The 12,392-nt window shown below is 43.9% G+C and overlaps 1 protein-coding gene across 2 annotated transcripts in view; it reads right to left on the bottom strand.

The window, feature by feature from the left end:
• The window catches only part of LOC126272321 (uncharacterized), a 974,015-nt gene that overhangs the window by 116,364 nt on the left and 845,259 nt on the right, over positions 1–12,392 (bottom strand). The window lies entirely within an intron of this gene.

Below are 12,392 nucleotides of genomic sequence, written 5' to 3' on the forward strand. Positions count from 1 at the left end.
GAAGAATGGGCTGCCATTCTCCAAGAAACCATCGAGAACCTGGTTGAACGTATGGCTGCAGATTAGAATCTGTCATCAAGGCTAAGGGTGGACCAACACCATACTGAATTCCAGCATTACCGATGGATGGAGCCACGAACTTGTAAGTAATTTTCAGCCACGTGTCCGTATACTTTTGATCACGCAGTGCATTGCTAAATCGCAGAAGTGCGTTATGTTAACGGGTTTGCCATAATCCGTACAGTTAATTGGCTCTGAGCACTATGGGACTTAACATCTGAGGTCATGAGTCCCCTAGAACTTAGAACTACTTAAAGCTAACTAACCTAAGGACATCACACACATCCATGCCCGAGGCAGGATTCGAACCTGCGACCGTAGCGTCGCGCGGTTCGAGATTTACGCGCCTAGAACCGCTCGGCCACACCGTACAGTTAATTTCTCTGAATAAAACTTACGGAATAGGAAATTGAATGGGTCAAATAATCTACAAAAATTCTGCAAAAAATTAGCATAGGAGAAAATTTAACTGGAAAAAGGAATAAACTGTCGGCGATATACAACTACAACTGACTCAGAATGAAACAAGAAAGGAGAAGTTGGAGTGGGGCGACTGTCTAAAAACAGAAAGAGTTGCTTAGTAGCTTCTGGTTGAATATCAAAGCGAGCAGGACGGCTAACTTTGGAAAATGGTTTGATTGTTTACAAGTAGTTCATTACGGCTAAGTTCTGAAGTAAAAACTAATTGCTTTCTCTGACTATCCTAAACGAGGAAATCGATAACGAGTTCGAATACAGTGTTGTTATCTTAGGGTAATTGAACGAATTTTCAAGTATGTCAAAAGAGCTTATTCGCCATTTTTATGGACTAACCTAAACACAAGAACCCAACTAAACAGTTGTAAATCTTCATCCACGTTTTATTTTAATCGTTTAGTGAAGTAACGCCGACCGATTATCCTTTTCAACAAGCGCTTTAATAGATCTTTTTGGCACAAACAACCATTTACGATATCAAAATAAGAGCTATTTCAGCAACACATTACAGGTATTTTGCTCTTGACTAACTGTGGTATTTAAAATATCACATATGGATCTTTAAAACTCTGAACGACTGGTGCTAATAACAGCACAGTTCTGAATTGTACCATTTCAGTAGATAGTTTGAATCATAGTTTTCTTCAGGTGAAGTAAGCGATCATAATCCATTATAACATAGAGGGTCTGTAAATATTTAGAAAAGTTATGCATACGATTAAATAGCTTTTTGTGGAGATTATGAGTATTATTTTAATTCCCCCGTTCAAAGATATAGGCTTGTAACGATGATAGCTGTGTGTTGGAGCTGCCGGCTTCAGATATGTCAGCACGCATGTTTTCCTTCAGAGGTTGTATCCCTTAGATACTTACCTTCACTACAGCTATCGCTCCATAATTCCAGGTTATGCAGGGTGTCTTTCCGTGTTTATCATCGAGGTTTTCTCCTGTAGGAGTTCCCTGTATTGTATTGTATTGAATGTTAACCGGGGACCTAGAAACGATGGAGAGGCTCCGTCCGCGCCGCAGCCGCAGTGGTCCACAACCCAACGACGACTACCGCAGTCCATTTCATCCCTCCGCCGCCCCACACTGAATCCAGGGTTATTGTACGGTTCGGCCCCCGGTAGACCCCCCCCCCCCCCTAGGGAATATCTCACACGAGACGAGTGTAACCCCTATATTTGCTTGGTAGAGTAATGGTGGTGTACGCGTACGTGGAAAACTTGTTTGCGCAGCAATTGCCGACATAGTGTAGCTGAGGCGTAATAAGGGGAACCAGCCCGCATTCGCCGAGGCAGATGGAAAACCGCCTAAAAACCATACACAGACTGGCCGGCTCACCGGACCTCGACAGAAGTTCGCCGGGCGGCCTCGTGCCGGGGACCAGGCGCTCCTTCCCGCCTGGAAAGCCGTGCGTTAGACCGCACGGTTAACCGGGCGGGTTGTAGGAGCTCGCTACCCGACTATGTTGTGGTCTCACTCCATCCCAAGAGACCTGTCTGGCTTGAACGGCCAGCGTCGGGAGCTTGTGCTCGCACCAGCAAAGCCCTCTGGGTCACGGCAGAGCGCACGAAGCTCCTCGCTACCCTAAGGCGGCAGTCCTCGAGGTGTAATTACAGGCAGAACGTTGGGAAAGACAGTCCATAGAGATACCCTATTCATGTTGTATAGCGTCGTGGCAACACCAGGACTGCTTTATGGATGCGAAAGTTGGACCCTTAAGAAGAGAGAGGAAAAAAGAATAAATGCATGTGGAGCTAACTTCCTTATGACCTGACTGTACGACCTTCAATGGATAAAATGAGAAATGATGACATCTGAGATGAATCTAATGCGCATATCATAGCTGACGCAACTAATGGAAAGACATAAACTACATACCCGATTACAGAATCAGTAAAACAATAAAACGAAACAACCCAAGAGGCAAAGGATCTTCAGGAGAACGATTAAGAAGGGGCTTGATCAATTTTGAAGGAGTTTGATCAAAAGCACCAACCCCTGATGTAGATAATGATGAAGACTATTAAATAGCGTCATACTGTTGTCATTCACAGAGAAGAAAATATACAATACGATATTCTTAACACTAATAATTACTTTTTTGATGTCCAATCTATTCAAATCAATCATCCAAACACCTATTTCTGGAATACGTACGCCAGACAGAGAGCTAGATGGAAAAAAGTAGTGAAAGTCACGTGATCAAATTTCCCTTAATTTATCACCTGGCCTTCACACTTACTGTGAAACTGAAAATACGAGTATCAGCCAACCTCGATGTTGAGCGACAATAAGCGCCAACCACAAATTACATTACATTAATCGTTTTCCATGGATCCCTTGGAGAAGAGACTCTGGGATGTGGAAAGAGTCAAAGTTTTTTATTATTTTTCTTTCTCGTAGAACGCTGCGCGTAAACAATCCTATTTCCTTTTTTAGTGCAGAGAAAATTAAAGTCTTTCCCGCTAGTGCACAGACATTAGCATCAGCGACGACAAGATTGTGTTCAGAAGTCCGGTACACAATTTTGTTTATTGAAGTGTCGTGGTATCCACATCTAACTCTTAATTTGTTTCGATAGCATCCACTACTACTGTAGTATTCACACACTATTGACGTTGATCTCGGAGGTCAGTCGAACGTTGAGTTCTGTGAATTCTGTGCTTCTTCAGAGCTCATATAAAAGCATACGGTAAGAACGGGGAGTTGCAGGTGTGATAAAGGTTCCCGACTGCGTGTGTACTACGAATAATAATATGTTTTCGATTAGATCACAATCACACAAATCTAAAGGCTGCCAATGCAACTAAATACAACTGAAATTGGAAAGATGACACAGATAACGTTACAGGGAAGGCGAACCAACGACTGTGTTCTGCAGGCAGAACACTTAGATGATGCTACAGCTGCACCAATGAGAGTGCCTACTCTACCCTTGCTCGTTCTATCTTAGAGTATTTCTGTGCAGTATGAGATCCTTAAGAGATAATTTTGACGAAAGACACTAAGAAAGTTCAAAGAAGAGCAGCGCGTTTTGTATTCTCGTTAAATAAGGGAGAGAATGTTACGGATATGACACACGAGTTAGTGTGGCAATTATTAAAACAAAGTTATATTCCGCTGGGTGAGAGCTTTTACACGAAATTAGAATCACCAACTTTCATCTCCGACTGCGAAAATATTTTGTAGCGCCTACCTCCATAGGTGGAAATGATCATCATTAATATGATAACGTAAATCAAGGTAAATCACATCTCGGACGGAAAAAATTAAGTGTTCGTTTCCACCCGCGCGCTGTTCGAGTGTGGAACGGTAGAGAAAAGACTTAGATTAGACTATTCGTATGTAATCGATATCAAGTGACGTAGAACTAAGTCAAAAACGAGAATGTTAAGTTTGATAGCCAGTAGCTTAGGTATACGAGTATATAATTTACAGTGCACAGACCGCAGACATGACCTCATTTTGGCGCTTGTCGCAGTAAAGCAACGCAGAACGCTGCGTGTGGAGGGAACCTGCGATGTAAGGCAGCCAGCAACCGCTGCGCATCGCACGACCTGCGGTAGGGTCAGCTGTAACCGGGGTCAGACGAGAATCGATAGCAGCTGTTCACCTGTTGCTTGCGTCCGCAGATACGTATCAACAAGTTGTTGCGGAACAGCTGACGCCCCTCTACCAGGCGAGGAAGTAGCGGGGAAGTAAAGGCCAACGTTGCGACTGGCATGTTCAAACGGTGAGAGTCAACAGAGAGAGGACATCTCTACAAAGAAAGAGGGCCAGGAGTATTGTACAGGTATAAGAACAGTGAATTTATCAGTGTTTTTACTGCTACTAATGACGCTTACCGATATTTATTTATTGTTGCATTATACAGGGTGTTATAAAAAGGTACGGCCAAACTATCAGGAAATATTCCTCACACACAAAGAAATAAAATATGTTATGTGGACATGTGTCCGGAAACGCTTACTTTCCATGTTAGAGCTCACTTTAGTACTTCTCTTCAAATCACATTAATCATGGAATGGAAACTCACAGCAACAGAACGTACCAGCGTGACTTCAAACACTTTGTTACAGGAAATGTTCAAAATGTCCTCCGTTAGCGACGATACATGCATCCACCGTCCGTTGCATGGAATCCCTGATGCGCTGATGCAGCCCTGGAGAATGGCGTATTGTATCACAGCCGTCCACAATACGAGCACGAAGTGTCTCTACATTTGGTACCAGGGTTGCGTATACAAGAGCTTTCATGTGCCCCATAGTGAAAGTCAAGAGGGTTGAGGTCAGGAGAGCGTGGAGGCCATGGAATTGGTCCGCCTCTAACAATCCATCGGTCACCGAATCTGTTGTTGAGAAGCGTACGAACACTTCGACTGAAATGTGTAGGAGCTCCATCGTGCATGAACCACATGTTGTGTCATACTTGTAAAGGCACATGTTCTAGCAGCACAGGTAGAGTATCCCATATGAAATCATGATAAAATGCTCCATTGAACGTAGGTGGAAGAACATGGGGCCCAATCAAGACATCACGAACAATGCCTGCCCAAACGTTCACAGAAAATCTGTGTTGGAGACGTGATTGCACAATTGCATGTGGATTCTCGTCAGCCCGCACATGTTGATTGTGGAAATTTACAATTTGATCACGTTGGAATGAAGCCTCATCCGTAAAGAGAACATTTGCACTGAAATGAGGATTGACACATTGTTGGATGAACCATTCGCAGAAGTGTACCCGTGGAGGCCAATCAGCTGCTGATAGTGCCTACACACGCTGTACATGGTACGGAAATAACTGGTTCTCCCGTAGCACTCTCCATACAGTGACTGGGTCAACGTTACCTTGTACAGCACCAACTTCTCTGACGTTGACATTAGGGTTATCGTCAGCTGCACGAAGAATTGCCTCCTCCATTGCAGGTGTCCTCCTTGTTCTAGGTCTTCCACAGTCGTGAGTCATAGGCTGGAATGTTCCGTGCTCCCTAAGATGCCGATCAATTGTTTCGAACGTCTTCCTATCGGGACACCTTCGTTCTGGAAATCTGTCTCGATACAAACATACCGCGCCACGGCTATTGCCCCGTGCTAATCCATACATTAAATGGGCATCTGCCAACTCCGCATTTGTTAACATTGCACTGACTGCAAAACCACGTCCGGGATGAACACTAACTTGTTGATGCTACGTACTGATGTGCTTGATGCTAGTACTGTATAGCAATGAGTCGCATGTCAACACAAGCACCGAAGTTAACATTACCTTCCTTCAATTGGGCCAACTGGCCGTGAATCAGTACATACTGACGAAACTAAAATAAGCTCTAACATGGAAATTAAGCGTTTCTGGACACATGTCCACATAACATCTTTTCTTTATTTGTGTGTGAGGAATGTTTCCTGAATGTTTGGCCGTACCTTTTTATAACACCCTGTATGTAGATGAGCTACCTAGGACCTGCAGCAGACCGCAACTTGTTATTGTTTACCATAAGTACAGGGTGTACATAAACTCCGGTAATACTTTCAATTATTTACTGCACAAGAGCCAAACATTTTATAGAATCATACATATGTCATTTTGAAGAGAAACCTTGATTTTTTTCATGTATACCGCCACAGCGTAGTTTGTTAATTTGCCGATAATCAGAGCTAGCCGCAAACATGGCGAATGCAGGTTCGTTGGAGTTCGACAAAAACAAATGTGCTACAGCTGTTCAATGGATGTTTAGAACCAATTACGGTAAGAACCCACCATCTTTCAGCCGGATGGGGCTCCATCCCAATTTGATCATGAATCGTGAAATACGGGTGTACTTGAACAAGGAGCTGCGGCATCGATGTATCGGCCGTGCTGTAGATGGGGACAGCTGTTTCATGAAATGGCTTCACGATGACAAGATCTCACTCCGTGTGACATTTTTCCGTAGGGACACGCTAAAGATCTCGTGTACGTACCGCCTCTACCACGTGATGTAGCAGAGTTCCGGGAGCGAATATGGGAAGCGACTGCCACAGTCGACGATGCCATGCTGGGACGGGTAAGGCAAGAATTTGATACCGTATTGATGTCTGCCTGGTCACTCATGGTTCGCACATGGATATTCGTAATAAATAAATAAATAACCTTTTAGAGTTTCTCTTCAAAATGCAATATGTATGGCATCTGTAGAATGTTTAGTTCTTGTGGAATAAATAATTGAAAGTGTTCCAGTATTAATGTACAATTTTATTTAGAAGTCCTCCGCCTGTAACTGAGTTGTCAGCGAGACAGAATGTCAATCCTAAAGCCCCGGGTTCGATTCCCGGCTGGCTAAAATGGATCAAATGGCTCTTATCAGTATGGAACTTAACTGCTGAAGTCATCAGTCCTCTAGAACTTAGAACTACTTAAAGCTAACTAACCTAAGGACGTCACACATATCCATGCCCGAGGCAGGATTCGATCCTGCGAGCGTAGCGGTGGCGCGGTTCCAGACTGTAGAACGTAGAACCGCTCGGTCAGCAAGACCGGCTTCCCGGCTGGGTCGGAGATTTTCTCCGCTCAGGGACTGGGTGTTGTGTTGTCCTAATCATCATCATCTCATCCCCATCGACACACAAGTCGCCGAAGTGGCGTCAAATCGAAAGACTTGCACCCGGCGAACGATCTACCCGACGGAAGGCCCTAGTCACACGACATTTCCGTTTAGTAAACGATTTTCAGAGAAATAACAAGTGCCTACTACATCTGTAATTAGTATGCTAGCGCTACTTATCAACAAAACGCATTACATTAACTACTAGCTAACATCTCGGTCCTTTCGATTGAATTTTCTCTTTTTCAAAAGACCGAAGGAGCCATTAAACTACTTGCTAAAAGCATTCAGCCCAGATAGCATAAATATTTCTTTATTTACGATAACCGGTTTTGACAGCTTACGCTGTCATCTGAAAGTCTTAAAAAATCTATTACGAAACGTGTTCATCTAGTTGGCGTGAGGTCCAACGTAATATGAAGACCTTCCATAGCAACAGGATTTTTTAAAAACAGAAGGTGACAGCAAAGGCTGTCGAAATGGTTGTCTTAAATATGGAAATATTAATGAGACCTAGGTTGGTGAATGTTTTTAGCTCGGTTCATTCGTTTTGCTTGTGTCAGAGGTTACACACGACTACATGTGTTAACAATAATTTACGTCTACAGGTACAACTCCGTGGCCCGCAGCTCGTGGTCGTGCGGTAGCGCTCTCGCTTACCACGCCTGGGTTCGATTCCCGGCGGAGTCAGGGATTTTCTCTGCCTCGTGATGGCTGGGTGTTATGTGGTGTCCTTTAAGTAGTTCTAGGGGACTGATGACCATAGATGTTAAGCCCCATAGTGCTCAGAGCCATTTGAACCATTTTTGAACATCTCCGCGTGTACTCCAGAAGCTAGCTTACGGGGTGTGGGGTGTGGTCGAGAGTGTGCGTGTACCACTGTCACACTACGCCACCCCCTCCCCCCCTTTCCGTTTCCTTTCACATTTGCATATGATTCACGGGAACAACGATTGTTTTGGTAAACCTCCATGTGGGTTCGAATCTCTTTAATCCTATCTCCATGCTATATTTGTGAGATGTACGCATGACGAAGCAATGCAGAGGTTGACTCTTCCACGAACGTACGCTCTCAGCACCTTTAACAGAATGTCTTTCTTGCAGCGTCGGCGATTGGAGTATGCTGGTTATATGTTTGACGCTTTCGCGGTTAGTACATGAAACTATAACGAAACACACTGCTCTCCTTTGCATCCCCTTTGTTTCGTCCATGACATATCCTGTACAGATCCCAGAATGACGAGCAATATTGAAGTACTGCTCGAACATGGAGTTGCTAGCTACCGCCTTTCCGTGGGAAGGGGGGAGGGGGGGCACATTTCTTGAGGCTTCTTCCAGTTAGTTTGGCATCGGCCTTACCTGCTATTAGTTTTATATGGTCTTTCTATTTTAGTTGCTCCACAAGCGTACTCTTATAGTTTATGAATGTGACTGCTTCCAATTATTCCGCAATCGCGTAACCATACACTAGTGGGTCTTTCCACACATTTATGCGCGTTACGTTACATCTGTTAATCACAATTAAAATTGCCTTCGGGTTAACAAATTTAAAATGTAAATGGATTCTAGTAAACAATAGACATGGCAGAAGTGTGAAGCCGTCTATTATACAAAGTGGTCCATTGACAGTGACTGGGCCAAATAACTCACGAAACAGGTATCAAACGAAAAAAATACAAAGAACGAAACGCTTATTTCGTGAGATATTTAGTCAGGTCACGGTCAGTGGACCACCCTGCATAAATCGCTGTATCGAAAGTGCTACGAGAACCTGGGAGTATCTATGGAGAGGCCAAAATTCGGTGACGTCAAAAGGGAAGGCGTCTACATTAAATGTGCAGGAGGAATTGCACTGTTAAACATAGAGGAGAGTGCACATCAGGGGAAAGAGTGCCCTAGCAAGTTGTGATAGGAGGGCTGTTGCTAGCTATATACAGAAATGACTTGTTGCACAGAGTGGGCAGCAATCTACTGTTGTTGAAGATGCCCTGGTGCAAAGGCAGGTGTCGAAGTTCGGTATAGGAAGATACAAGGCAACTCAGACTAAATTTCTAACTGGTGTAATGAACGGCAGCTTAACTCTAAATGTGGAAAAATTCAATTTAATGTGGATCGGTACGAAGAATAAACCTGTAATGTTCGATATATAGTATGAGTAGTGTCCTGCTTCACACAGTGAAGTCGTTTATATATCTGGCCGTAACGTTGTGAAGCAGTTTGAAATGGAACGAGCATGTGCGAACTGTGGTAGAGAAGGCAAATGGCCGACTTCAGTTTATTGAGAGAATTTTAGGAGACTGGTTCACATGTAAAGAAGACCGCATAGAGGACGCTGGTAACACCTGTTCTTGAGTACTACTCGAGTGTTTGGGATACGTACCTAGTCGGATTGAAGGAAGACATCGAAGCATTTCAGAGGCGGGCAGCCAGATTTGTTACCGGTAAGTTTGAATAACACGTACACTATGTGATCAAAAGTATCCGGACACCCCCCAAAAATACGGCTTTCAAATTAGGTGCATTGTGCTGCCACCTACTACCAGGTACTCCATATCAGCGACCTCATTAGTCATTAGGCATCGTGAGAGAGCAGAATGGGGCACTTCGCGGAACTCACGGACTTCGAACGTGGTCAGGAGATTGTGTGTCACTTGTGTCATACGTCTGTACGCGGGATTTCCACACTCCTAAACATCCCTAGGTCCACTGTTTCAAATGTGAAAGTGAATTGGAAACGTGAAGAGACACGTACAGCACAAAAGCGTACAGGCCGAACTCGTCAGTTCACTGACAGAGACCGCCCACATTTGTAATGTGTAATTGGCATGCATCTATCCAGACTATCACACAGGAATTCCAAATCCACCGCTGTGGCCTAGCAGTTTAGGTGTTCAGTCCGGAACCGCGCGACTGCTACGGTCGCAGGTTCGAATCCTGCCTCGGGCATGGATGTGTGTGATGTCCTTAGGTTAGTTAGGTTTAAGTAGTTCTAAGTTCTAGGGGACTGATGACCTCAGAAGTAATTCCCATAGCGCTCAGAGCCATTTGAACCATTTGAAGTTGCTGATGACAGGGGAAGGGTGAGGAAGGGGGGGAGGTGAGAAGGAATTACATGGTAGGGATTGCCGGGCGGACGAGAGAAGATAATTCTAGTAGCTGTAGACCAATCTTGGAGCAGAAGGGAACATGTCTAGGCGAAGAAATTAAGCCATTTAGTGTCTGCTCTAGGTGGCAGCTCGGAATAGAAGAGAAAGGTGATCGTGCGGCGTGGTTTGATTACCAGGTCGGCTTTACTGACGTCTGATTGACAGAGTCCGGAGTAAACCGAACGACTGTTGTATCAGCTGAAATGCGACATACGAAAAGCCGACCTCTTTGTATAATTTAAATAGCAAAATTTATCGCGTTGGGGGCCGGGGGTGGGGGGGAGAGGGGACACCTTATACATCTGTACTGATCAATGGAGTGGAAGGCAGACTTGGATTGTGTTGCGTATACGGAGTGTGGTATGAAAGCTAATTTTTCATTGGAATCTATGAAAGTTATTTGCGTATAAGTTAACAAACAGCATTTTGATCTGTTCAGTTTCTCTGTATATGAGTACAGTTCGTTTGAGTGAAACTGCAAATAAAAGGTTCATTCAACTTGATTAAATAAATTTGTTGTAGGAGTGCATTGTTATTATATACAGTGTAATTTAACCCATAGATTACATCTGAATTCTATCCAGCAGTTTTCTACGAGAAGTTTATTACGTTTCGTGTTACGGAGTTGGTTTGTAGAGCTGTGAGTTAGTGAAAATACTTTTTTACGTAATTTACAAAGCTTAAACCGACAGCTAGCGCCGAACTCTGAACATCCTGGTTCAGCGACGTCTTCTGTCGCCAGCATTTACGACTGTGTCATTTACGGACAGCCCCGAATCGCCACTTTGACTCCACATTCAAAGCATCGATAGCAAGGCGTGTTTATGAGAACATAACAACACACGAGCGCTGTGTGCAGTATTTCACTGCAGTTATTGTTTTAAAACATATTAAAAAGGTGTTGAAAATGAAGAAATTAAATAATAAGTGCCTAAGTCTTTTGTATTTCAAAATTCACGGTATCAGCACTTAGCAGACAAGAAACTGTGCACATTCAAATAACTGCAAAAAGGTGAACTTCTTAGCCAATGTCGTTGGTTAACAACCTACAGCCTTTATTGTTAATTACGGGTTCCGGTAAGCATGGTTACCATGTTAACAAAAAAAGGGTTCAAATGGCTCTGAGCACTAAGGGACTTAACTTCTGAGGTCATCAGTCCCCTAGAACTTAGAACTACTTAAACCTAACTAACCTAAGGCCATCACACACATCCATGCCCGAGGCAGGATTCGAACCTGCGACCGTAGCGGGCTCGCGGTTCCAGACTGTAGCGCCAAGAACCGCTCGGTCACTGTGGCCGGCATCATGTTCACATTTCTATAAAAGGTTATTACATGTCTCCTCTACATGCTGTACAAATGCTCTTTTCAAAACATTGCCAGGTATGTGAAGGACGAGATGGGAGACGCATCGGGAAGAGAGCGTGTGGTATGGGACGCTAGCATTTGGCGATCTATGGTGTTTACGGTGGTTTTAAATCCAACTTGCCGATGCATCGTTCACCTACCTGGTAATGCTTTACAACGGTATTTTTGTATCTCGTATAGGAGATTTATAATAACCCATATAGAGATCTGAAGGCGGCAGCCATGCTTACTGAATTCTATAGTAAACTATAAACGCCGGCCGGAGTGGCCGAGCGGTTCTAGGCGCTTCAGTCTGGAACCGCGCGACCACTACGGGCGCAGGTTCGAATCTTCCCTCGGGCATGGATGTGTGTGATGTCGTTAGGTTAGTTAGGTTTAATTAGTTCTAAGTTCTAGGGGACTGATGACCTTAGAAGTTAAGTCCCATAGTGCTCAGAGCCATTTGAACCATTTTTAAACTATAAACGTTTTTGAAAAGCGATCTTGGCTAAGAAGTTCTCTCTCAAGTGATTATTACAGATCGCGTCCTTCTTTAGGAAGAACAATAAACTAGTTAATACATTCCAATAATATTTTCTCTCGGAGATATTCGCTAAATAGATTTTGTATATATATACGTAGTGAATTTGACATGCAATCCAGGCAGTTCGTAATGGTGGTGTGTTTCTGGCTACCAAACGCTATACACCGATAGACATCCATCGGAGAATGTGGAATGTGTATGGGACAGTATGTCTCTCGGTAACATACGG

Source organism: Schistocerca gregaria, chromosome 5 (genome assembly GCF_023897955.1).
Source record: "Schistocerca gregaria isolate iqSchGreg1 chromosome 5, iqSchGreg1.2, whole genome shotgun sequence".
In the NCBI taxonomy this organism is placed as follows: domain Eukaryota; kingdom Metazoa; phylum Arthropoda; class Insecta; order Orthoptera; family Acrididae; genus Schistocerca; species Schistocerca gregaria.